The sequence below is a fragment of the Manacus candei genome, unplaced genomic scaffold (genome assembly GCF_025592945.1).
Source record: "Manacus candei isolate 608988 ecotype Guabito, Panama unplaced genomic scaffold, ASM2559294v1 h1tg000065l, whole genome shotgun sequence".
Taxonomy (NCBI): Eukaryota; Metazoa; Chordata; class Aves; order Passeriformes; family Pipridae; genus Manacus; species Manacus candei.
This window is the reverse complement of record NW_026138113.1, coordinates 11,294,240-11,321,748: the sequence shown is the minus strand read 5'-3', so window position 1 is coordinate 11,321,748 and position 27,509 is coordinate 11,294,240. Positions and strand designations below refer to the sequence as shown.

Sequence of the window (27,509 nt, the reverse complement as noted above, 5' to 3'; positions counted from 1 at the left end):
TGTTAGTGATGAGATCCAATCTCTGTGCACAAAGTAGATTACTGTGCCCTCCATGACCAGTTGCATTCATGTGGGGACCCACTTGAAACACTGAAACATTTGGTTCTTATATTTTAACTGGATATTACAGTAAGCACTACAGACAAACACATGAAAGGACACAAGGGAAGCAGCAGTTTTAGACAGGCAAAATACATGCCATGCATTTTTAACAGTGCAGGTGATTAATCAAGTCATTAGGGATGTGGTGCTGAACTCTTTACATCAAGGTCAGATGCCTTAGCACCTAACTAGAGGATGCTGGTTTCCTGCAGGTATTGCTTGATGAAAGTCTTGGCCTTTGCCATACAGGTCAAAGCATTCCCTTCCAGCCCAAAGAATGTGATTAATAAGGGCAGTAAAGGATGGAACAAAGGCGGCCACGGGCAAGAGCAACAATTAATAAATAATAGTTTGCAACACTTTAATATAGCCCTTCACATGTCCAATGTGATAACTAATTAATCATGGCAACAACTCTCTACTCCATGCTGCCTTTCATCCAGCACCTCAAAGTGCTTCACAAATGTTAATTAATATGGAGGCTGCACTTTGAGGAAAGATGTCATGGCATTGGCCCCAGCCAGTGTTAATTTGTTCTCCAACAGCACGGCTTGTGAAATCCGATTGACTTTCCCAATGGGACATAAAATGTGCAAATCTTCCTGGCACAAGGTTGAAGATGTGTTTCTCCATTCAAATATAAGCTATTCCATTGTATTGCTGACAATATGGCATTCTCCATCCCTTCACGTTGTATTCCAGCATAACTCACATAACACAGCATGGTTTAAATGTAAGAGGAGATTAACTTTTCACAAGAAAATTGGATAACTTGTATTTTAGTCTGAACATCTGGCACATTTTTAGCTAAACTGTTTCTTTAAAAAGCTATTTTATTTTTTTTCCTCTACATTCACACTACAAGTGTTTGACTAACTTTAGCTCCACAGCTGAGATGAAAGCTAATTTCTTTGCTGCAGTGACCAGACTGGGGCTCCCCAACATGACTGGAGGTCTGCATAATTTACAGTTATTCTAATTCCTCTATTTAGCACTGTAAGTTTACATGACATTTTGTATACATTCAGCCATTTTCTGCTCATACAATCAATCTCCTGGCTTCAAAGGGGTGTGTGCTTGAATAAGACACACAGAATTTACCCAACAGCCCCTTTAAAAATCATAATAGATTGCTCTTTAAATTCTTTGAGTGTTCACTTTGTGCACACATCCCCAACCACAGAGTTGCTGAAGCAGAACTTTTGGGGCCTCTATGAGCAGAGCTGGGAAAAGCCAGCTAGTCCCCCTCTGTTACACAGTTAAGTGGAAAATGGTTAATAGCTGGAAAGCTTTAACCAACTGTCACAACTTCTTTTTTCTTGTCTTCTTAAAATCTCATGATAGGATATCCAGACAACCTTAAATTTGCAGTTAGAAAGCTCTATTTAACCTCCAGAAAAATAAACTGAGGATACCTTATGTCATTCAGAGTTTGCATCAAAAACATTTTTGTGAACATAAATAAACACACACACACACACATATTTAATTTGTTGGAAGGAAATGCTAAGGAGAGGCAATACCAAACTAAAATCTAAATCTAACTAATCTAACTAATCACTAAAACATCAACATCCTAGAAAAGGCTGCCTAATATTCTGCATTAAAACATTTACCATTTATTTTGGGAACCAATTCCCATCTATTTGGTATAAGAATACTAGCAATGCAGGGCAGAAAGAGAACAAGCAGTTCCTAACTTTTGGAAAGAGTGCACAGGAGAGCCAAGTTTCACCTTAAGAGCTGAAGAAGAGAAGGAAGAAGGAAAAGAATAAAAAAAAAAAGGGTGTGAGAGAGCAGAGTACAAGAGCTATCATTGAACAGGTGTCTGCACAATAACAACATGACTAGAACTAACAAGCTTAATTTCAGTGAGCTTTGAAGTCAGATGCAGGCTATTAAGAAAAACAGTGGGTTAGCATTCCTGGGAGCAGATTTACTAATAGTATTACACAAAAAAGAAGTGATCTCTTTACATCTTGAATGGTATAACCAGCTAGGGCTTAGAGCTTTCTTTTATCAATAAATTGATTAAGACGACCCCAATCTGATGTGACCTAAAGAGAGACTCACCATGAACTGACACACTCTGTGTGTGGCTGTGTCTGTGCGACAACTGCTTACAAACTGGGCAAAGCATCTACCTGGGGTACATTGACCCTGAGTGGTTTAGAACTTACAAATGCAGATCATGTAAACTGGAAAAAGATGGAAACCCCTGTCTACTGGTCAGTACCATGTTTCAATAAATCAGCATTATTCCAGGGGCACACTTAATACTATGGAACAGGAAAGAGTCAAACTGTTGCTGGGATCAGGGAGCAAGCAGCTTTCTGCTGCTCTTTATTCAAGACATTTCAATTTCTCATTATTTCTCTTATCCTGGAACTTGACAAACCAGTTGTCTTAAAAGAGAAAGACAGCATGTCCCAGTGGTGCAGAGAGCCTTTTGATACCTTTCCTGTCTGGGAGTTCACATGTGATTTTTAATAAAAGTAAGAGCAATCCTTTTCTCTTTGAGATAATAAGAACTTATGAATGAATGCAACTTCCACCTAAACACGTTTGAGTGTGTTGATACAGTATTTGAAATCTTAGGAGCACACAAAGGGCAGCCTCCTGACTTCAGCAAAACACTGCCTTTACTTCATTGACTCCAATATTTTCTTCCATGATTACATCATTTAAATCCTTTTAGACTAAACATAAAGACTGCACTATCCAAAACTTAGCATTTATGGCATAGCTGGAAATAGTAGATGTCTCTATTAAAACAACCTACTCTTCCATGTATCTTTCAGTTCACCAGAAACTCTGAAACTTAACGAAGAACCATGATTACATCAGTTTGTGACACACTGCATTTCTGGTTAGAATTTTTTCTTTTAAACCCGCACTAGATACCCATTGTCAAGGTCAGGGATATTAAAAGTGATTTGTTAGATGTAAAATACTGTTTATTATAGTCTAAAGAGCAAGCCAGCTTGAAATAATAAATTAGTGCCAGATGAAAAACTGCCAGAATTCTCTATTATACATGCATTTCCCTGGAAAGCATCCCAGATTTTTTTCGTGATAGGCTCTTTTACTAAAGACTCCCTGACTTATGGAGTGTGAGCAAAAGTTATAGCTTATAAAAGGGTCAGCAAGGAGCATTAAGGGGCTCTGAAAACAACAACAACAAACAAAACTCATGTATAAACTGAGCTGTGCTTACAGCTAAATGGTACAAACTGATGAACTGCAACAAATGCTAAGGAAAACTTATGGAGTTCACTCACATAATTGCACTGGGTCAGATACTTGTAGCATCATCAGAAATCTGAAATCTGCATGAAGGAAAAAACCTGAATTATTCTCCTCTTCCCCACTGTTCTGCTCTGTGTGGTTTTACAGACAAGATGTGTCTCAAATAAATGAGTACCGTGCCTGAATCATGCATTTCATTCTTAACAGGAACTGAAGTGATTTGGGAACAACATACCTTGATACCATGAAAAAAAAAAGCACTACCAGTGTTAGCAGGAAGGCTGGACTTCAATGAAAGGCTGTTGTCACCAGGTGCACTGCAAACTGTTGTCTGTTGATATTCTCCAATGGAAAGTAACATATTTCAAATTCATATCCTTTATTTTGTAACTGTGAGAATAAGGAGCAGTGGAAAAGTCAGCCTCTTTCTCTCTCTCTCTCTTCTCTCATGCACAACTATTGATTTCACCACCATATGCTGAGAAAGCAGGGTGGGACCACTGGTCACTGCAAGGGAGCCTGAACAGCAGGGGCATAAGGAAATGCTTAAAGCCAAGCAGCTGGCTGTGGCTGGGAACCTGGAGAGAAAAAGGGATGACCAGAAGTTTTCATTGTCCATATTGCAAATATTGTGTTGTTCCAGGTCTGTTGGCTTGCTGCATCCCCACAAATAAGCCAGAAAGTGCCATCAAAAGCAGCCTGCCAGCAATAAAGCAACAAAGAGGCCCCCACTGGAATGGCCAACGCTGAAAATAAAAGTCATGTTATAAATGTTTACATGATGTAAGTTTGGAGCGAGGAGTCCAATAATTCTCACTGGCTCTTCTCTCTCACTTCCGTTCTTGGCAGCTGGATAACAAGTTCAGCCAAGCAACTCACTTAAAATGTACTGACATGAATCCCCATAGTGTAAATAACATATCTTACCTATGAAGGGTGATTATGTTCCCTTTATTCTTGAAAATAATGCCTTCCTAGCCTTTTCATGAAAATCAATTGTTTGCATTCTTCATACAGTTTATAGCCTATAATCACAAGACTGAGTACTGCTGTTAATGACTAGAAGTTTGACATGGGCCCAAATCTAAACCATGGAGCTGACACCCCAGAGCAGAGAAGAAGTTTGAATCTGAGCATTGCATCTCCAGTCTGTCTCTACGGGAAATGAATTCACAGAGCAATAATAATATCATAAACAGCACTTAACGTGTTAGGGCTGATCCTGCCAACCTGTACTCCTCCAGCACAAAAACTCTTGGCAGGTCTCACACACTGCTAAAGCCTCACTGAAACTCTCTAAATGGACCTTATGTGGGATTTTGGAATCACACTGCTGTCAAAGGGTGACATTAGCCCTTCTTGCCTGTACCACTGAAATCAGTCATCGTGCTGGTGTAAGCAGTACATGTCCTATACAAGTAGATCAGGCCATACATCACCTCTGCAAGAACACCAGCCATCCCGTTTTTGTCATCCTCCCTTTGGGATTTTATCACTAGGGCAGATAAATCTCATGAGCACAGAAGGCATGAAACACATTTGGGTCACCTTCTGCAACATAACAACTGCTGTTGTCTGCTCTGCAGAATGGGATCCCTTTTGTTGATGCTTTTTGCAGCTGACAGTCCAGTTCAGTCTGGCTGCACGTCTGTCAGGGCCTGGCCTGGAGGGTATCATACAAACAGAGAGGGAAGCCAGCAAAGGCAAGTGCTGTGTTACTGGAGGAGCTGCAGACACGCTGAACATGTTGGAACAGCACAGCTCTGCTAGCTGAGATCTGTCCCCTGTCCTCACACTATTGGCACTGACTGCAGTTTCATTCTCCAGCTGGCTAGATGTGCATCTTCCACAACAGACCAGCATTATCCTCCTGAACACACATGCTTCTTGCCTGCAGACTTTCTCTGCTGAGATTTTCTTTTCTCCTAACACATCCACAGAAACTCAAGATTTGTCTGTATCTTAATGCATTTTCTGAATATGAATTCCTGGAGCAGTTCTTTACCTTTCACTCTTCCACAATCTTCAATGAAAGCATTAAGAGTGAGAGCACAATGTGGGCAAAATTTCCAGACAGTGAAGAATGCTTTCAGTGCACAGAATGAACTGGCATATGCAAATACTGCATATGGATAAGATTACTTGCAGGGACAGGTACCATAAAGGTACTTGCATAGACAAGCATATAAAGATATATACAGTATCCAATTCATACACTGTCACACAATGTTTGCACAAGAAATTCAGAGGTGTATCTTTATTTATTCATTGCATCTCTTATTAAACTACTGACTTTTTGATGTGTTTCTTCACTCTAATGTGAAACTGAACTTCCAGGGATTTGTTGTGAGGAAAATGAGTGTTTAGAACCATGGAAATTGCCTTAACAGCACTTAGATATTATCGTTGTCCAATCTAGGCAAGTATCAAAAGCTTAAAACAACAATAAAACCCCCAAATCTAAATACTGAGACACTTTCCAAGTTGAAGGATGCCAAAAGGTAGTACTCAATTGCAGCTGCTTTAGGAAACTTAGTTCAAAACTAATCAGACTGACTTGGTGTGGATTCTTTTCAGTGCAGCAAAGGAAAATCAGCAGTACAGGTTGAGGTCAGCAGGGGTCCAGCAGCACGGTTTTCAAAGGACACTTGTCTCCATTGCTTCTCCACTGGAATTTCAACAGGTCTGTGCCCTGTTGGAAGTGATGGAAAACCACCAAGGACAGAGGAGGATGACACTGCACTCAGCTGGTGTGAGACATGCTAACACCAAAGCTCCAGAGCCTCCCTGGCACCAGCAGTCACAGCACTGATGTCACACAGCAGCTCCAAGCTGCTGAGAAAGAATTACCTGCTCTCCTTGTTGTACTTAGCCCTTGACCTGCTCCAGGATACCAACCAGAAAACCTGTCACTGAAAGACAAAGCAGTCAACAGGAAGGAGATGGGAGTTTCTATGTTTGAATGCTCATGGCTGATCTCTTTCTTCATGACACATTCCCACCCAGGATTCAGAGGATACATCACAGAACTCATATAATTTGGGATTTATTCACTTGTTGTCTTAAGGATTCCTCAAGGTAACTTGAGAATAAAAGATTGTAAAGCTAACAAACTGAGCCACGGAAAACCCCAAGTATCTCAGATGGGATAACCCATGTCAGCAAAGATAGCCAACAGCTGAGTGTCAAACACCAGCAACCCATAGTTTCGTGCTTAAATAAACAGATGAGCTTACTAAAATATATCTTCATGCTATATATGTAATTTGAACAGAGCAGAGTTGGAACCCTTTCTTATCAGAACTATAGCAGACAGCCATTAAAACCTCTGCTGCAACACAGCAGTACAGCAGATCAGCTTGGAACTCATTCTCTCACACACTTAAAGTTATATGTGTTTTTGCCTTCCACTATCAGACAAAACTCTCAGAAAAGCACCTTTCAAACCAGCTGCTGAGCCATTACACCTTCCCTTACCACCCCTCAGCAAAAAAAGCAACACAACTTAGGATAAATACATAAGTACTAGTTGTACAATCATATTGCCCATTACTTTTAATAATGTTACCTCCATTATTTGTAATAATGTTTTCATTTGTTTCTGCTGTCTGGCAACCTGTGGCAATTTTCAAAATTAAGTCCTCTCTTCATACCATGATTGAGAAACTGCTGAAATACTACAGCACTGAAATATTGTTATAACTTCATTGCATGTGAAATAAATTCACCTGAACAGTGATGATTTTTTGGGGGATTTTCAGAGCTTCCATCTGAAGTGAGATGGTCTCACCATACAAACAGCAGTTTGTGAGATTTGCTTAGCAGTTGCATAGACCTTTTCATCCACAGACATCAAATACTCCAAAGCAGGGGCAGAACTTTCAGCTTTATTTCACAGCCAAGGGAAAAGACAGCAAACAAGTACCAACTCTGCAGAAGAGCTGGTACTGAAACCCAGGTCTTCTCACATTTCCTGTTCCATGACTTACTCACTGTGATTGCATTCCTTCCATTCTCTGGGCATCTTTCCACCTTTTCATTAACCTCCAGTAGCAACCATTAACTTGCCCGGAATTACTAAAGAAAGGGGAACTGAAGGTCATCTGTGTTTTTGAGGAGATGGGCTAGAAGCCCACCAGCAATCTAATATCAGGCTCACTCCTGGCAGGGAACATTGCCACACGGTTCTTTCAAACCTTCTCTGGCAGCAGAAAGATACTGAAATGCAAAATACAGCCAGGAGTCATGAAGTCTAATGAAGAGCCAGAATGAATTCCTAGGCTTTTCCCACCTCAGTTCCTCTGATACAATGAAGTGATTCCCAACAAGCAGCACAATCACTCCAAGTGCCAGAGCATGAATCAGCACATTGGTCCTCTCTGACCAAGGATTCTCCAACAGTTATCACACCATTCTGCAAGGCCTTTGCTCTGCTCAGACCTCCCATTGCCAGCAAAATGAAACCTTCCGTGTTTTATTTGTAGGATCTGTCATAGCACCTCATTCAGGGTAAAGAAGTCTCTCATTAACTTATTCTGCATATTTCAGTGCTGTGGAGTCTCAAATCAGTTCAGACACTACAAGAAATCTTATAAAATTTATCCTTAAGCACCAGTGGAACAATGCTAACATGCTGTCATGTACACTAATTGAACACATGCTTCTCTCAGAGTCTGACAGCCAACATTCAGGGACTGTGCTGTCATCCTCTTGGATCTTTTCACACTTCCTTTTTGACAGAGTACAACACTACCAAGAGCCTGTCACTGAAGGGTTTGCAATAACTAAGTTGAAAGTATAAGGTATTTTGTGTCCTGTGCATAGTGTAGTGCAACTGAAGTCAATTAAAGCACTAGATACAAGAATTCTGAATAACATGTCACTTCAGTTTACAAAAATATGTAGGGGGCTCGGGATTAACTCTCATGAAAGATGCAGGCATTTGCAGTATCATTTAGGATACAAAACTGTCACACAAAAACCTGATACCTCAGCTGGATATGCCCTAATTCCAGAGGAACTCGCAATTTTTACCTTATTGTCTCGTTGCTTGAGTTCTGCTCAGAACATCTACAACCACTAACTTGGATTAGGATGCCCATAACTTGGATTCAGAGTCTGCCCATCAAAGGCTCTTGACTTGACAAATGGTCTCTGTCTCTGACAGCAACCAGAAGACCCCACTTTTCAAAATGCAGTCAGACAGCAACACACTCTGTCAAAGTGCCCACGTGCAAGAAAGAATTCAGAACTCACTGGACCAGAGAACAAAGAGACAGAAGCCAACAGAAACTTACCTCCTTAGTCAGATACTCAGAGACCTCACCTGGGAACTGCTTTGAATTGGGACTGGACCCTGATTTCTAGTGAATTCTTTAGTCACTGACAGATTCATTCCCTTCCTTGCACTCTCTCATACTGTCTCGTATTCCTTCTTAGAGGCAGCTGGCACAGCTCTCCTGGGAGGAGAAAGATGCAGGCTGGAGACTGTCCTACCTGAGCAGGCTCTGAATATCAGTGTCCTCATTAACCTGCTGGATTATTATATACAAAAGTGGCTAAAAATCACCCTTTAAACCAAATTATTTCTACTTAATTATTTGAAAGAACGGGAATCAACATCTCTCCCTGGGAAGGTGGCTTGAGCTGTGAATCCACAACTCCTGTTCTATATGGGTCCACTGAACCACTTGCCTACATATCCCTGCTGAAGACCCAGTGCCCTCCACTCTCTCTGTGGGTCACATGCTGGAGGACAGGACAGCCCTACAAGATACAGTGTAAAGCCATTTGGAGAGGCAGCAACGAGTTCTCAGTGTCTGATTTTAGGGACCAGACACCATGGAGGTGTGTTAACTTCATACTTTGCATAGGCAGGTTTATCCTGACCAGAAGGATGGCAGGCTGCCCCACAGGAGCAGTGCACCAGCACAATCCCACTGTTTCCCATATCCAAACCAGCCTGTGCAGCAGTTGCTCTGGTACCACTGCACAGCCCTGTGCTGCTCCACACAGGGCATTGAGCCACCGCTGCCTAAGAACTGCATTCCTACCTGGATCTACCCTCCAAGTCTGAAAGCTCTACACAAAGGACTCCAATCAGAAGTTTCTCCCACCTCACTAAGTACCCACATGAACACCAAATCTTGCATTTCCCTTCCAAATTGATCCAGCTTTGATCCTTTGCAAATTGATCGACTCTTCGATCCTGTCCACTGTGCTGAAAAAGGGGTCATGGCAGAATTTCAGTGAGGAGGAAAGGGCTGAAAGGATAAGGAGGGACTCCGAGCCCAGAGTATGAAACTGTTGACCTGGAGCATCTCAGGAGTTGGCTGAGAGGAGATGGGGACAGGCAAACTCATCTGTCTTCGAGGTAAAAGGCAACCACAACAACTAATCCATACAAACAGGGATCTTCTCTACTTCTTCAGAGTTGCAGTGCAACATCTCGTAGACTGAGCCTTTCAGGGATGCAACATCAACTCAGTTAAACTGAAAAACATGAAAACCTTTCTCCCTGTTCAAGGTGTAGCATTAGGAAACCAGTCTCAACTCTGGAAAACATCTCAACTCTGTACCAAACCTACTGCAAAGCTACCTGAACCAAACTGTGGCTTACCAATATGAAAACCTGACAGAGCTATCCTTCACTTTTTCATATGCTGTGCTTCTGTAATGAAAAGATTGAGTGCACCTTTTAAAATAAGTATAAAAATTACAGTTACAGTGTGTGAACAGGGAGAATAAACTTTGACAGACAAAACCAGAATTCTGCAAGAATATCTGACAGACATTTTACTGCTTTACAGTGGTTATAGCCAGCACTTCTGCAACAAAGGGGAGTTTCAGTTACTCTGGGGCACCAGGCACAGATTGAAACTCATATTTCCTTATCTATTTAAAGTTGCTCAAATAAGCATAAAGCAGTGGTGTAATCAGAGAAGCTGTTTCCATTAATCTTTATTTAGATTTTTTTTCTTAATCAGGCCATAAAGTTAGTTTATAGGGATGATCTTTCTTTGCATGCAATCTCACAGTGCACACAATACCTGTGGGTTTACCCAGGCAGAATTCCCATTCAATCTGTGGGGAATTTTTTCCTGATTATAGAGCACAGTCATTTCCAGTATTTTATATTAGTTATCTCTGAGATGAGCATTGCCAGTACTGGAGCAACTTTGAGCAGAGAAGCAAGACTAACTCCATAGTAGCTCTTGCCTGAATTCTGCTAGCTATGACATTTTGTAAGTCCAGAACCAGCTGTTATTAGGGTCCTCGGGTGTATGCTAGGGCAGCCTGACTTCTGACACTCTGCATTTAATTAGAACATTAGCTGAAATATATTGAGACAATAGTCAGGATAAAAGGTGCCCATTCCCTTCATTCAAAAGAAATTATACTCTCCAGCACACATGGGAGAAAATTATATTGTTGCAAATTCTAATTAGGAAAAAAATAGAAAAACAATTCAATTACCTCAAATGTATTTCTATAAATTACTCATACAGAGCACATGAATGCTTGTATCTTCGTTACAAATAATACAGACATGCATTTATTTCTACTCTACTAGCAATTGCAGGAGATGATGTAATGCACATAAAGCAGACTGCTGAAGAGGACAGCCTCATTTGGTAGGTTTACCTGGAAATAGGAAGAAGTGCACTAATCCAGGATACTCTCATTAACTTCAGCAGGCTTTGGATCAGGCTCTACTTGCCTGCCTAATTAGGGCTCTTCTGCCTTCCTGGCAGCGCATTTCCAGCTGGCCACCCTGCCAAGAGCTCTCCTACTTGCTGCTGACTCTACTACTCCCCCTCCCCAAGGAGGTGGGGGTTCTACAGCGCAGAAACCAAATACATCCTTTACTGAGCTGCCAAAACATGTATGAATCCAAATGTGCAATCCAAAATTCGGTTCAGCTTTAACAATATTTCCTTTGTCATATGGAAATTATTGCACGCTCTACTCCAAGGAAAACACAGATATCCCAAAATCTTACTCCAAAGTCCAACTTTTAACACTTTGAAGTAAGCTACAAGAGTCGAAAGCGCGGCGAGCGCTGCCAGCCGGTTTATCCGGTGGGTTTTAATTGCCATCTAGCGGGAATAACGCGCAACTCCCGTCTCTCGGCCTTTCTCACGTTACAGCCCTTCACAGGGAAGTCCTGGCCTCTCCATTCCTGAAGAACTTGTATATTTGCAGGACGTAAATACCCAGGAGGCGTTTTTACTGGCCCGACTCACCTGGATAGCGACTCATTTTTTTTTTCTGGGCCAGGGAATGTGTATCAAAACGAAGAGCTGGTGCTGTCCTTTTGTCCTCAAAGACAAAGCTCTACCTAATCAGAATAAGCCTTACACTGTTCTAGGGTCTGAGAAACAAACTATTCCTCTATGTCATTCCCAGCGTGAGGCTTTCAAAACTCTGGAAAGACTTAAACTGAAAGGCCAAGAGCCTAGACTAAATTTACAGCTACTCTGAGGCTGTATCTTAGAAGATACTGCAATGTTTAAGAATCATCATCAAATCCCAAATATTTATAGAGGAATAAAAACCATAATTCTTCACTTATAGGTTATTAAATCCTTAGGACTAACTCAACAAGTAGGCTAGTCCTAATTTACAAACATATAATCAAAAATCTTTTCTTATTTTCTGAGTGTAAAGCACTGAGCCCAACAGCGAACTCATTAAGCAAAAGCAATTTCCATTTATAAGAGCTTAGATTCAGCTTTCCAAATACCTCATTTCTATTCCTCCAATTAGCATGCCACATATGGAAGATATTATACCAGATACCCTTCACCTTTTGTCCTCAGAGCTATGAGAGGGACCAAGTGTTCCTTATTTCCTGATGAATCCTTAATTACCTGCAATGTGACATATTCCTCCTTTTTTTCTTTTTGATCCTACGATCTAAAAGGCAAAGCCAACAAGGCACAGTGTCTTACTCTGACCCTTTCATTCTATATATTTCCTAGTAACAGACTTTAAATAATAAACACTTGCAAATGTATAGTACCCCTCTGCATTTCCTTTCAGCCTGTCAGTCTCTTCACAGAGTCTCTCAGATAAATCCCTGTCCGTGATCAGTTGTTCCACAAACGACAATGGAGATGTGCCACACAGCAAAGGGCTGTGTGCCCAGGACAGTGCCAGACCCACCAGACCCCAGGCATTACAGCACAGTGAGAGTTTAGGCTGTGACACGACCTCAGATCTCAAACCCTACGTGTGGACATCACAGGGTGACACACACAGGAACTGCTGGAGTCATCACATATTTCTGTGCCTAATCCCTGCTCTGAGAATGTTCCAGCACCATACCACTCCTGACAACAGCAAAGTGCATCAGGTAACCTTTTTTATCTAACAGATCTTACAAAATGTGTGTGCCTCTTCATTTGCTATCCTGTCCTACCAAAGTGCCTACTTGTGAAAGAACAGCCAGCCAGATGTGGCACTCAGCTATCAGCCTGGAGTTCCCATGTTGACAGACCTCCATCAGGGCTGGATTGGCGTTCAAGAAACACTTCTAATGTAAGTTTGGAATCCTGAACTATCTGGTCTGTGCTGGCAAAGAACTCTATTGCATAAAGTTGACAAAGCTCACTTTGGCCAACTCTATGCTACATCTGTCAGGATTATCAAATGGTACCTTACACTTAGGACAGAGACAGTGGGGACAACTACACCACTCTGAAGGGCTTTGCTCAAGAGTGGTTTTATCAGAGCAGGACAAAAACACAGCTCCAGTGGATGAGCTGGGCCTGTGTTTTGCTTGGGTAGCACTGTGGTATGCACCTGCATGCTGCACCTAGAAAATGCAAGAATAGCATAAACACACTCATGTCCTTTTTATTTTTATGCTCTAACCTACTGTAGAATAGGATGGCACCCCAGCAGCCCAAGCAGTTTCCCAAAAACTATGTCTAACACCGAGGTAAGTTGTTTTCGTTGCATGTGTGGCCTTGACTGGAAGTGTCTCTGCAGACACGTTTCTCTCACTGCAGTTAACACAGAAGTCCTGTGTGTGAGAGGAATTGTACAGTCACACTTCACAGTACACGGCAAGTGAGGACAACAGGAGTGTGACCTGCCTAAAAAACAATAACCTCATTGAAAGAAGTTCATTATCCCAAAATGATCTGGTCTTATTTGTTAATACTGCCTTCCTATTTCAGGCTCCTGAAGGCTCGGCTGCAAGAAAAGCCCCATCACATGCTCAAATCCATGTTGAAGTACAAGCACAGTTTATAACTCAACACTTTCTGACTTACGATGTCCTTGGGGTACAGAGTTACTGCTACAGTCAGTTATTTTTATGTCTCGTGTAGCAGTGATTCCATCTGGACACGACACAGTTATCTCCTCTCCAGCAGGACAGTGTGCTTCCATGTGCTACGTGTCAACCCCGGTATCTCGGCTTTCCCTGGACTTCAGCTGGAAAAAAAGCGGAGCAGCAGGGAGTGGCCTGTTGCACAAGGTACTCTCAGCTCGCCACAGGACTGGCCAACAGTTAAGGAGGCACCAGGCACCGATTGCTGGGACAATTTTCTGAACGATTGCTCCATAATGGTGTCTGGGTCAAGCCCGACCAGCTGCAAGGAAATCATCGACAGAGACTTTGCAGGCTGTTATTGCCGGGCTGTTTCACTACATTTAGAGGCAATATGACCGTCTTACACCCAAGGGGATGGTTCAAGGTGCCCAAAGTATCAAAACAGCCACACATTTTGTGACAATCTGCTAATAACCATTAACATTCACAAATAAAAATACTCACATCTCCGTGCCAATATTAGTTTAATTACGTGCTGTGCTCTTAGGGACTAACTTTAAACCATACAAACAAAACTGAAAAGCAGTAAGTACCGTGGGTTTTGGTTTGGTTTTTTTTTTTTTTTTTTCCAAAACATGGTTAATAAAAGAATAGTAATAATGTATCAGAAAAACACAGACGCAACATAATAATTATCCTTCGCACTTGCACAGCACGTTTCATCTGAGAAACACAAGGTACTTGAAAGCCTGAAATTAATTCTAATTAAAGCTCTCAGCCTCCTATGCAGTTACATGACATCTACGGAGCGGTAAGTGAGACTCAGAGGTCTGGGAGGTTGCACAGGATGATACAGCTTGTCATTGGTGCAGTCAGAGCAAAAATCAGGATCCTGGCTTCCAGGTCTGTTTTGACTGCTGGGCCACTCTGCTTTCTTTGGTCAGCACCAGGTTTTCTGCTAAAATAAAATGACAGATGGGGCAAAGGGAAGAGCAACCTATTTATATTCAAAAATTGTGAGATTTAATGACGAGCTAAATTGTTTTAATAACTGACTGTTTTCTTCAGGCTCTACATATGCTTCTCCATTCCCCAGTTTTTCATCTCATACGTAGTCTAAGCATGTTGAATCAAGCACCATGAGGACAGAAATTACCTCTAGAAGGGAAAGGTTTTGTCTGTCCACACAAGATGCATTTTCCAAATCTAGAATGATTTCAAAATACGTATAATAGCAGCAGCCATCACAAGCAGTGTTTTCCATTAGAAATAATTGTTAAAACATACATATTTAACTAACTGTATTTTAATGAGACTTTTTCTTTTAACTATTATTCAGTTCTCAGGGGGAAAAAAAAAAAAGGAGGGAAACTGAAGAATCCAGACAAGAGAAAAGATAGAGGGGGATGAAAAAGAAAGAAGGTGCCCATCAGATAATTGCTTAGACTAAAGATAAACACTTTTTAAAGTTTCACTTTGCAAGAGATGTAACATCTGCAAAAGACCAGATTTTTTTTTCACTCTTTTTTCTTACCTTATAGTTATTTAAACTATAATGTAGAAGAAAAGCCTTTTTCAACCAGTGAAACTTCTTAAATGTCCCTCAGATCTGTTATTTGAAAAATACTGGCAAACTTAATAATCACAGCAATTATTTGCAGGTCACCAGGGAAAAGACATCATGTAAAAGAACCAACCATTCTGAATGCTGATGCCTCAGTTTCAACAATGTCATTCAAAATGTAATTAGTTTTGATAACAAAATGTGATACATAACATAGACATTTGGGAAATGGGAAGAAGATTATTACTAATTCACAAAGAAAATTCAAGTTTCACAGTCCCATACCCCATATAATTCCTACTGGCCAAGTGGCTGAAGCTGACAGTTTACACGCAGCTTAACACTGTTGGCCCTTTCTACATGAAGGAAAGCAGGATAGAAAATTACAGATTTGATTATAGCCACCCATAAAAGGACAACATCAAGGGAACAACAGTAGACAGGACAAACCTTTGTGCTTAAAACAATTAAAACACATAACACAGGGTTAAGTCTGTTTAAAAGTGTGTATGCTGAATTCACCCATTTTTTCATAGAAAAATTACTTATCCTGGTAATTTTGTTTCACAGTATTGAAAAATCTGGTCTATGATAAGTCATCAGTGGAATGAAGATATGCAGAACCAGATATAGGTGACAGAACAGCTGAGACTGGAAGGGACCTTTGGAGGCCCCCAGTCCAACCCTGTGCCCAGCACAGAGCCAACCACAGCAGGCTGGGCTTTTGAGCATCCCAAGAGCAGTGACTGCAACCTCTTCAGGCAGCCTGTTCCAGTGTTGGACCAGCACCCTGGTGAGAAAGAACAGAATGGAAAAGTATGAAATAGTTCCTTGCTGAGCCTCCTTTTTCACAGAGAAATAACTAGCACTGGCTATCTGAACTCCTGGATCTTGCCCATATAACCCACAAGCATAAGGATGTTTGGTTTTTTCTTTCTTCCTAAGTTTTTTTGAGTTGAAGACCAGCTATTTCATGTGGCTTATGAGCAAACTGTAATTAATTAAACCAAGTAGCTGGAATCATCAACAGAAAAACCTTAGCATGCATTCCAGAATGAACAAGTAAACAATACACACAAAAAAACAGATGAAAAACTACTGTAACAATGAGCTGTCACTAATGGTAAAGACATTGCTGCTACAGAACCCTCACTTACCACCCAGACCATCAAATAGAACTTCATTCTTTGCTGTTGTTCTTTGGGTTCTAGGTGCATAAGGCACAGAGAAAAACTGTGATCCTGGCAGAACTCTGTGTTGGGACAGGGGGTTGGGGAGGAGGTGAGAGATGAAAGCTGCTATATTGCAATAGCAGATCACCTTGCCTCACATTTACCAACCTTTTCCTGAGGAAAATGTCTTTCATATGAACTTCTACTTCCTAATTTAGCAATAAAACCTTCCTCTTTTTTTTTTTAACTCTAGCAGCAGCTGTTTAAAATATATTTTGTAATTTTGTCCAGTGTTTTCATTAAGGGGAGAGGGGTATTTTTTTATATTTAAGTTTTTACCTGAAACTGTAGTGTTATGCTGGTACAGGACACCATAAGGAGTAGGATAGGATACCATTCTCCAAAGGTCAGAAAATTGCTTGTTTTCTGCTTGTGCTTGCTACACCTGAACACTTACATGACAGAACTAATCCTGTTTAATAAGCAGACACTCATTTTATGAGAGTTCTGCTTTTACAATCCTCGATTTCTCAGAGTCTGTAATCCAATTTATATTCACTTCCATCTACAAAATAATTGAAACTTCCACATACTGGTTCTTTTTTTTTCTTTTTTTTTTTTTTTTTTTTTTTTTAATGAAGAGACAAGGAAAAAGGAACACAAAAATTGGATTCATTCCACTGGAAAAATCCTAGTTTCACTGACCAATGTCACTGAGAGAAATCAAGACACAAAAAGTTTATTTTTGTTTCTTTGCAGTGACAGTTGTCAAAACTGAGGGGTCCAGAATGGAAACAGTGTAATAGGGTTTCTGTTTTGCCACAAGGGCCTGCTATATTACTTTCCATGTAGCCATTAACCTCTGAAGTAATGGATAGGCATGTCAACCATTTCATTAGAGCAGCACAAGAAGAAGAATGACTCTATGGTTAACACAGAGCACTGAAAGGCAACGACAAAAGTTCCTGTTCGTGCCTGGTACACCAACAGTCCGTAGGAATCAGGGCTAGATTGGATCAGTGATCCACAGAAGTGTTAGCCCATGGTATCCTGCCCAAGATACCTTCACTCTCAGTCCTTCAGGGCACTAACAGTTCCTGTGAAGAGGACTGTGTTCCTGGTTGTCCACTATGGTCATCATCACCCAAATCTAGGCACCCAAAATTTCAAGATTTACTTTGCAAATGTAAAGGCCTCAGTGTCCAGGACTCAGAAGTTGTGTTTGACATGTTTACATCCCTCTCAACTAGGGTGCAAAAATCGTGATGGGATCAGAGGCCATTGGCTGAATAATCCACTAATATAGGTAAAGATACTTCCCATAAAGACCTGTTTGGCTCCCAGATGCTTTCAGATGAGTACTGTTGAAAAAAACCCATAACAGTGTTTGGAAATCAAAATAAGCAAAGGTTTACTACAATGGGCACTTAGAGATTCTATTTATGAAGTGGTAGTGTGAGGGCCAAGGAACACACACAAGAGAGCAAAGTATATATTTTTATATACATGCCACACATGTGCAGCTAACAGCATTGGGCAAGAAAAGGGTGTATGTGGGTTTGATCTTTGTGGTGGGTTTGGCTGGGATGGGGCTGTGTCTTAGATCTGTGCTGAACATGGGGTTAATAATATAGATGTGTTTGGGTTATTCCTGAGCAGGGCTTGCACAGAGCCAAGGCCTTTTCTACCCCACCTACTGCCGTGCTCAAAGGGAAACTGGGGGTGCACGAGAAGTTGGGAGGAGACACAGCCAGGACAAGTGACCCCAGACTGACCACAGGGATATTCCAGACCACATGGCATCATGCTCAGAATATAAAGTGGGGGGAAGAAGGAGAAAGGGGAGATGTCTGGAATGCTGGTGTTTGTCTTCCCAAGTCTCCCCTGTGTGTGGTGGGGCCCTGCTCCCCTGGAGATGGCTGAGCACCTGCTGCCCATGGAAAGCAGGGAATTAATTCCTTGTGTTGCTTTGGTTTGGTGTGTGGGTTTTGCCTTCCCTGTTAAGCTGCCTTTATCTCAACCCACAATTTTCCAGCTTCTGCTGTTCCACCAGATTCTGCTGGTGGGGGAGTGAGCAAATGGCTGCGAGGAGCTTGGTTGCTGGCTGGGGTCAAATCATGACAACCTTCTATTTTTCCTCATGGCATTTTGTTTACAGCTTAGCTACTGTATTTGGTCTAATGTAAACAGCTATACTACCACAGATTATCTGTTACTAAGTGCCTCTGTATCCATTTCCATTTTCCTATTGTGTAAAACACTATTTAGTGTATTTCTTACAGAGATACTAACCTTATTTCAATAAGGTCTCAAATACTTTTGTAGTATCAAACTGCTTGGATAGGAGCTCTTCCTTTCTTTACAGGCCCAGACTCTTACTGTTAATATTTTTAATTCAGTGACAATACAAAAGGGCTTTTTGCTGAGGTTGAATTAACAGGGGTAGATTTGTTTTGGAGTTTTTTACCATGAAAACCATTTGTGACCCATGAAGATACCCCATGGCTTACATATCACTGGTTTATTTTTCAACTTTTTTTTTAAAACCAGGTTTTGCAACACAATAGGGTTATCTCAGAATAAATAAAGAGACCCCAGATGCTGGGCTAGGGCACTCAGGCACTTCAGCAACAAAGTTGAAAAAAGCCTCCATTAGACTCCAAGAATTAGCTATCCAGTATTACCATTTTGGTTTCAAACAGTTGGTCTCACGAATCTGCTCTCCATACTTCCCAACATAGCGACAGTTTTCTTCCAAAGTTCAAGTTTCTGGCAATTTATTTCTTCCCTTACCACAAGTCTGTCCACCTCTGGAGTCTCATCAGCATTTCATCTCAGAGAATGCACGAGACTCTTACCACACTAGAACCATTACAGCTCTGGATTTCAGAACACACCAGCATCCTGGTCCACATGGGTCTTTTCAGATAAAAGTCTTTGCTCACATCCTCTCCACCAGAACAGAAAAATGTTGTAGCCAATTTCCACAGAAGATCATAAGTCCTTGCCTAACTCATCAGGTGATTCATTTGAAATTTATTATCACTTAACTGCTGCTAAATTGTGAATATTATACAGTGGCAAAAAAAAATTTGCAAGAGCACTAAGCATTAGGGTTTAGTCTCATATTTAACATAAATCTGGGATCACAAACTCAGAACCCTCTTGTTGATCTCATTCAGAAAGCTCATTCTCAGTCCTGGAGCAGACCTACCACACTGGACCTTGAAGGTACATCTGCAGGCAGACACAGTAGTTTTGGTGACCCTTCTATCCCACCAGTCCAGTGCACTGAAAATTCATCTGCAATGTAAGATATCTGACACATGTCCCATAGTCTGTGTGAGGGCCTGAACTGTGTACACTTTTCAAGGCACAAGGTCCCTTACATTCCATGGGATTCCCAGTATGATGCAGCAAAGGATGAACCCTTGGCTGATGGTTGCAGCACTCAGCAGCCATGGACAGCAAAACTGAGCAGCTTAAGAGGCCTAAAGAATCTGGCAGTGGCACCTTTCCTTGACAACTGGCTGGGAGAGCACTGGTGGTTGTGTTGCCCTGGTTGATCACCCACCCCGCTCCCTGGGGGAAGGCCCCGGTGTGCAGGGCAGGGTGAGGGGGGTACAGCACAGGCTGTGTTGGTCTGTGGTTGTGCACAGCACCACAGGGGTGCAGAGGACCTTACAAGTGGCAGTGCTGTCCAGCACACCCCCATGCACTGCAGCAGCCCCTGCCAACTGCAGTAAATCAGAGCTGCCACACAGAACCTGCAGGGCAGGAACTCAGCAGCTCATGGGCAACAGCCCCAGCCACACACACAAGGACAGGGTCATTTCTGTGGGCTTCAGCCCACAGTTCTGAATACAGTGAATTAGGTGCAATCCATGTGAGATAAGCTGATCCTTGGAGCTGAACTTCTCTTCAGAAGTATTCCAAGTCTGCCTGTTCTGCCTGTGTAACACAAGTTCACTGGTCAGGCCTTGCCACCCAGAAGCAGTTGATGGCTAAATATCTAGGATACAGATTACCAGAGCGGGTCCTCTCATTGTCTTTTTCACCTCTGTTCTGTTAGTTTTTTGCCCTAGAATAGAAGTGAAGAGAAATTTAAAAAAAAAAAAACAGACAATTTGAGAATTTTCAGGGAGAAACCAGTCCTGTGTGCAGCATACATGTGTGTATGGGCACCAGAGTGATCTTCTTTATCCTTGGAGGCACAGGAGAAATTGAGCTTTTATTCTCTTCTAGTGTCTGCCTCCCTGATTCATGTTACCTTTTCACCCCAGTTAACATTCTTGCAAGGAGCATGCAAAAATCAAAGAAACAACCATGTACAACTAGGGGCAGTGCCCTGTTTTACAACAAAAAGCAGACAGCTGTAGGCATTCTTCAGAAATTGAAAAGCTAGCAAAAAAAGGGTGTGTTGGGGTATATGAATTTTAACTTCATAATTACCCTGTTATTTAAAGCTAATGAATAATTACTACAGCAACCTTGCTGTCATACAGCATACACCTACTTCACCCACAGCTCAGGATGAAACCAGAGAACCACATTTGGGGCCTAATCCTCCAAATACGTCTTATTGAGTTTAACACTTGGTTTGCCAGCATCTCATGGCATTAACCACCATTTACTGAATTAGATCCTTCAGTGGCATTCATTGGTCTCAAAACAGTTTCAGGTTAATCACATCGGGGTGTGGGGGGTTATGCTTCAAAATTCTTGACAGTAACTCTTCCATTTGTGGTTACATTCCCCTTTCAATTCTTCACTGGAATTTCTTCTAACATTTAAAACTTGTCACATGCTGAACTTTCCTTCAGAGGTGCTGCTGACAAGGAAAGAACAAACCCAAAAACCTTCATCAGTGCATGTGATTCACAGTAACTGAGGAATCCCAAAAGTGAAAGTCAATTCAAACAAACTGAGGTGAAAACTTTCACAACTCTTACAACATTAAAACTTTGAAAAATCAAGACACAATAGGGCCAGTACTAGGAAAGTTAAAATGGCTCTCCTATAATCAAACTTTATTTGCATTGGCCTTTAAGTAAAGCAGATTTTCTGACTAGTGTGTGCTCCTGTATGAGAATCAGATTAAAAACAATGTTTGAAGTAAAAAAAGAGAAAATGCTAACCTCAAATGTGCTTTCCCCATATTATACCCTCTCCAAGGAAAATACAGGAGATAGGTTGATTCTGGTGAAGAGTGGTGCAAGTGCAGACAAAATCCCACTAGAACTCTGGGTTACCAGGAAGGAATAAATACTTCATTACCTTAATGGAAAGCAGGTAGACTGTATTCAAGTGCATTATCAACAATGAAATCACTGTTTCATACCGAAAGAAAACAGAAATAGACCTGCTTTAGGCAAATGTGGGGTTTTGCAGGGGGAAGGGTTAGATTTTTGTTTCAGGTTGGTTGGTTTGTTTGTTTGGAAGACATCCATGGAAGAGTGCGGGAACAGAATGCAAGCTGTCTCACATAGCAAAGCAGTGACCTCAGCTCACTTCTGAGCACAGGGAAAAGAATGTGTGCAATGTCTCTCTTGTCAGAAGGGAGGAACAGGCCAGCCCTTCCCTCACCAGCACAGGAGGAGCTGCACAGAAACGTTTTGAGGACCAGAACCCAACGTACAGACTCAAGCTCACTCCATCTTTGATGGTTCCTGGCATCACAATTGCAGAGTTCTGCCAAAACACGCCTGTTTGTGCATTCTTTTGCAAAATAATCAGGGTGATCTATTTGTTATTACCACTAAAATTGAAACATGGATATTAATTGGGACTACCTATGCTGTAAAAGAATTTGAGACTAATTTCTAATGCCCTTCACTTAAAATCTCTGTTCAGAACTCATACCTTTTCTGCCCATCAGCACTGTTTTGATAACATTTCTCAGCTAGAGTTGCTGTCTGCTGGTATAACGTAAAAGAAAAATTATCAGCTACATGTACAGTGTAGCAACATAAAGCAGAGTCGGTTAAAAGGTATGAGATTGTACTGTCTTCTCTGTCAGTCTCGGAAGTATTTTGATATTTCTGATGTAACAAGCTCTTCCAGTACAGGCACACAAAATAGCCATCACTGACATCACAGCAGCCTCACAACCTGCAGGCCATAATTTCCAAGGTGGCTTGGTCATTTTCAGCTGTCTTTCCAAAATCACCTTGACACAGATGTCATATTCCCCACGAGAAAACAATGACATATGATCCCCATTTTAAAGCTCCCAAAGAGACCTGAGCGGATTTCCAGGGATGAGAAAGAGAACAAACAGAAACTGGGCAAATTTCCTGGACTCCATTACTACAGCTAAAACCATTCCCTTTAAGGACCAAAGGGAATTTATTTCTCTAACAAGGTGAAGTACAGGCTAAATGCATATAAACATCTGCCATCTTTGGAACTAAAACACTGAGCGTGATTGGCTTTGGACATTGAATTTATTTGGTCCTCATATGACATCAGTCATAAGAAAACTTTATCCCCAGTAGGCGTTTCTTACCTGAAAGGGAAACTTGATATTATTTTAAACAGTAGAAATATGTCTGGCACTGAACAAGTTACCTGAAGAGAGGAAATACATGCATAACATTAAACCAACTGTTTGTTGGAACCTTTATTTTTTTAACTTCTTTGTTAGGGAGCTTGAGTTCTCCACAATAACCTGGTCATTCATTGCTGTGCAGGTCTGAACCCCAGGATAGATCAGCCAGTGTCAGCTGGACAGAGACACAAGCCTAAACCACTAAGGAAAGACATGTATATGATAATTCCAGAATGCACAGCAGCAATTTTAAGTAGAAACATTTCTTCTCGCTGTCCTCCTTTGACTGCTTCATAAAGAGCATGGGCTGTGTCTCCTCACCAGTTCTCAGTTATACAGACCAAAATAAACCAAACCCCCTCTCTGCTGATGTGAGCCAAGCAACTGAAAAATCAGGACAGGATTGAAGGCCCACTCTGGAAATCCCAGCCCTTTAAGTGATATCACTTGTGATGCTCTGAGGGTGGCAGAAAGGTGCCAGCACAGAGATAAGCAAGACATCAGCCTGAGCTGAGCAACTTCACATGCAACCAGCACAAGAGCAGGAAAGCTGCCAGACAGGCACTGCTGCTCTAGTCAAGCCTGCTGGGGCACAGAACAGAAATTCACTCTTCTGACCACGGCAGAAGACACACACCACCAAAAAGCACCCAGGAGGAGAGGTCATGGTGCTTTCTCAGGGAAACAAAGTGGGGCAAGTTTGTCACTCAAAGTAAAATAAGTCATTATTAGAGTGGGCACTGTTCTGCTCTTGGCCCCCTTTTAGGACTGCTTTTCCCCCTGTTGAGGTATCATGCAGACAGGTCCAAGTAAGAGCCCATCACACCACAGGGCTTCCCCAGTGGGTTCTGAGCTACCTCTTCCCTGGGAACTGTTGCAAAACACAGCTTGTTGCTCCACAAGAGGATGGTGGAGTAACACAACGCAGGCCCTGACAGTTGTCTGACTGTTGTCTTTAAGAGGGGAACACTGTGCATGTCTTCACGTGGAACCTGGTTTATCATGGCTTTAGTCCCCTCAGGATTTTTCCACCTCCTCCTCTCCTTGTCAAGAAGAAGATGGAAACTATGAAGAAAAGAATAATGAGTGTAAGGCACAAAGATAACAAGAGAGCCTTTTCCACTGAAAGGGGTGGAGGATGAGGAAGGGCAGCCTAGGTATGGAAGGAGCAGTCCAGAGTTTGTTTGCAGGGGAAGAAGGGCAAACTAAAGGGTCAGATACCACTGACCTTTAAACTCCTCTTGAGGTGCTGTGTCCAGAGTGAAACAGCAGTGGTGTTTGTCACCTTACAACACCCACCTGGCCACCTTGCTTCCATCTGCTTTGGGCATTGACTCCCTTTCCATGTGTGCTCCTCAGTGTTGGTTGACTTACACCAGCTCTCCTGAGAGACCCTGTGGAGACAAGAGGAAAGAGAGGCAAAGAAAGGCCAGTCAAGTGAAGACAGTGATGCTGCATCACAAGCTCTGGTTCTCAATTCACATGCAGGGAAAAAAAGAAAAAGACAGTTGGATAGGACAAACATTGCTGAATCTTTGCTATTAAATGAAACCAACTCTCATTATTTCTGCACCTGCCTTGTAATTGTGACAAGCAGGGTAAATGCAAATGCACTCTAGTTAATTTTAGTTTTCTGAAACCACATAAAAATGAAACAAAATTTGGATTTGGAATATTATCCATGTTGAAACAAAGCTTTACAACACCTTCTGAAACAGCCATAAAGCTGTTGCTGCATATCAAAACAATGTCAAGACAGCCCAGTGTGTGTTAATGGGGCAGCTTTACAGTACATTACACCTCTTAGCTATTTTTATAGATTTATAAGAACTGAATTTCCCAGTTGTTCTATCTTCCCGCAGGCATGACTGTCATGGATATAAGTCCTTCACCCACTCACTGTATGTAAAATGTTAGCTACTGAGTGCCCAGGACCACGCTGATTACTCACATAAACAAAAGGACCCTGTGGGTAAACACTCAGCTTCAAAGCTATCGTTTTCTTCCCTTAAAAATACACTTCTTTTCAGAAATGCAGAAGCTCTGACAAACCACAGAAACAGAACGAGTGAAGCAGCCACTATTTCAGTTTCATAATATATCCTAGTACAATAACTCAGTACCAAAAAGGGTGGACACTGGAGCCTGGATGCACAGTTTTGGAATACCAGTTAGTGAAAGGGGCCTGTAACAAGCTTTATATTTGTATAGTGAGCAAACCCACTGTTCAATATCCTTAATAGTATATACTAGATCTCCTGGATTAGGAGTTTTTTTGAAACCTTTACAACACACTTCTCCCCAGCTCTATTTCTACCTATCATTAGTTTTTGTTTCCATGGGAGCTTTCCAAGCATTAACCTTACAAAAGTCACCTGAATTACTGAGAAACAGGGAACAAAATACCTTCAGGGATTTCACAGCTGTGTCCAGAGATTTAAACCATCATGTACATTTTTTTTCAGATGACTCCCAGCTTGCAGGCATTTGGTCCACATGGAGGTATCCTGTTGATCTATTGTGTCTTTCAAGAGCCCCCTTCCTGGTCTGTTGGGTTTTTTATTACATGACATGAACTTCTATTTATTTCCTAACAGTGAAGCAGAAAATCTCTCGTGATTTAATGAGTTTATGGGTAAAAATAATTTTAAAATACGTGCCCTCCTTGGAGATTGAGAAGATTTGGCACAATTTAAGACCCTGCATGGTTTATTAAGCAGAGAATAACACGCCTCAAAAGACATTCAATAAACCAGAAGAATGCTATTTAAATGATCGGTGGATGGTCAGCCAGGGAACATTTAATGGATTTCTGATGATGGAGCATTATTTAATACATGTTCAGAAACAGACAGGAGTAGATATATGAAAAGACTACTGGGAAGGCATCCACCACCACAAGTCCTCAACACCAGAGAGTTTTTGGGTGCCCTATGTTTGGTGGCAGCAGAATTTTAGATTAACAGAAGCCCACGTCATAACAACATTTTCTGAGTTGTGCCTCTAAGAAAATTCAGAAGAAAAGCTACAGCAAGTCAGTCATGAAGACTTTAGCATCTCCCCACGGAGTAAGTAGGAAGCCAACTTCTGACTCACCTGCTCCATCAGAGCTTCGGGCTGTAGTCTCAAGCACCTGCTCTTTGAAAAGCTAAAAGGAATTCAGATGACCCAGATGAGTGTGTGACAGGGATGGAGGAAAACAGCATGTCCTGCAACAGAGGAAGATCTTGAATATCAGACTGTTGTCAAAGCATAGGCTAAGGCTTGTGCTATTACCTGAGAAAGCAGACACACATGACAAGAAAAAAATAAAAGAGGGGGAGAGGGAGGTTGGAAACTGTAGCCAGAGGTATGCAGAGGAATCCTTTTGGTGTGATACCAGGCTCCAGTGGAGCATTGATTCAGGACTTCCTTTCTGTACATTCAGCTACTTTTTAGGGTGAGAGAAAATGGTATGGATTATGTGCTGTATTTTGAGCAAGGAGTTCTGGTACTGGTGTGATCAATAAGCATGATCTAAAACTATCAACAAGTATGATCTAAAAGATGAAAAGGAATTTCTCAGGCTTCAGTCAACAGACAAACACTTGAATTTACAAAGCCTGAGGAAGCCCATTCCCCCACCTATTTAACAAAAACATGGTCTTGTAGAGTATTCCTTTTTAAATAGGAACAATCTACTATTCTAATTAACAAATATAAACAAGCCTTTTCCCTCCTAGTTTCTTTTCCCCTCTCCAATCTCATGTTCTACCTCTTTGTGACTGGGGAAGACTTCTCTCTCCCACTCTGCTGGGCATAAAGCAGACATGGCATTGGCAAAGCTGAAAACTGTTCACATTTGCTTGTCAAAGGACAGCAGCTCGTGTCAGCAGCACCTGGAACAACAGAGACCACGAGCAGGGTGTGAGACTTAAAGAGGACTCGATGTGACCCCCTGTTCTGAGTTGTCTTCTGCAAACTTGCCTGGTCAATCTGCCCTGTAACACAACCTGCCCCAGAGGGCTCTTGTAGAGCAGCTGTGGCAAAGACTGTGAGGCATACTGAGGACAGGGGATGGATGCCAGCAAGGAACTGCTCTTTTGTCTGTGCACTGTGTTCCTTTCCCTACAAGTTAACAGGGACTGGAGCAAAGCCTTTTGTAATGAACATAACAAAAGATGATGAGTTGGCCTCAAAGCAGTAATAAAAAAAAAAATTTAAGAACTCTTATAATAAAAAACGCATTCATATAACTGGGTTTTATTATTTCCCACAGTTTTATTTTAATATATGACTCAGGGTGTGGAGATGAAGGTGTGATTCAGAGCAATAATGGGACTTTAAAAGCTTGTGCCACAGGGGTGGGCTAGGCCCTCTGGTTGCCAGTTACAGGAAGCCTCTAGTCAAACAAAACTACTACCCAGGTCCAGGTATACTTTGTCCACATAAGATAAAATGTGCATAAGGCATGGTAGGTATACTGGAGGGAACACACAGGAGACATGTATATGAAGATAAAAAATCATGTGACTAGAGACCAGCAGAAATGAAAGTACTTTAGATGCTGTTCAGTATTGGTAGCATTTAACTTAAAGTACCAGCAGG

General features: G+C 41.7%; 1 long non-coding RNA gene across 5 annotated transcripts in view; it reads right to left on the bottom strand.

Annotated features, from left to right (window-relative positions):
- The window catches only part of LOC127479277 (uncharacterized), a 60,250-nt gene extending 46,475 nt beyond the window's left edge, over nucleotides 1-13,775 (bottom strand). For all 5 annotated transcript variants that reach the window (XR_007907521.1, XR_007907519.1, XR_007907517.1 and 2 more), the window contains exon 1: nucleotides 13,635-13,775. This is a non-coding gene — a long non-coding RNA (uncharacterized LOC127479277). The remainder of the gene's footprint in view (nucleotides 1-13,634) is intronic.
- Between the last annotated feature and the right edge of the window lie 13,734 nt (nucleotides 13,776-27,509).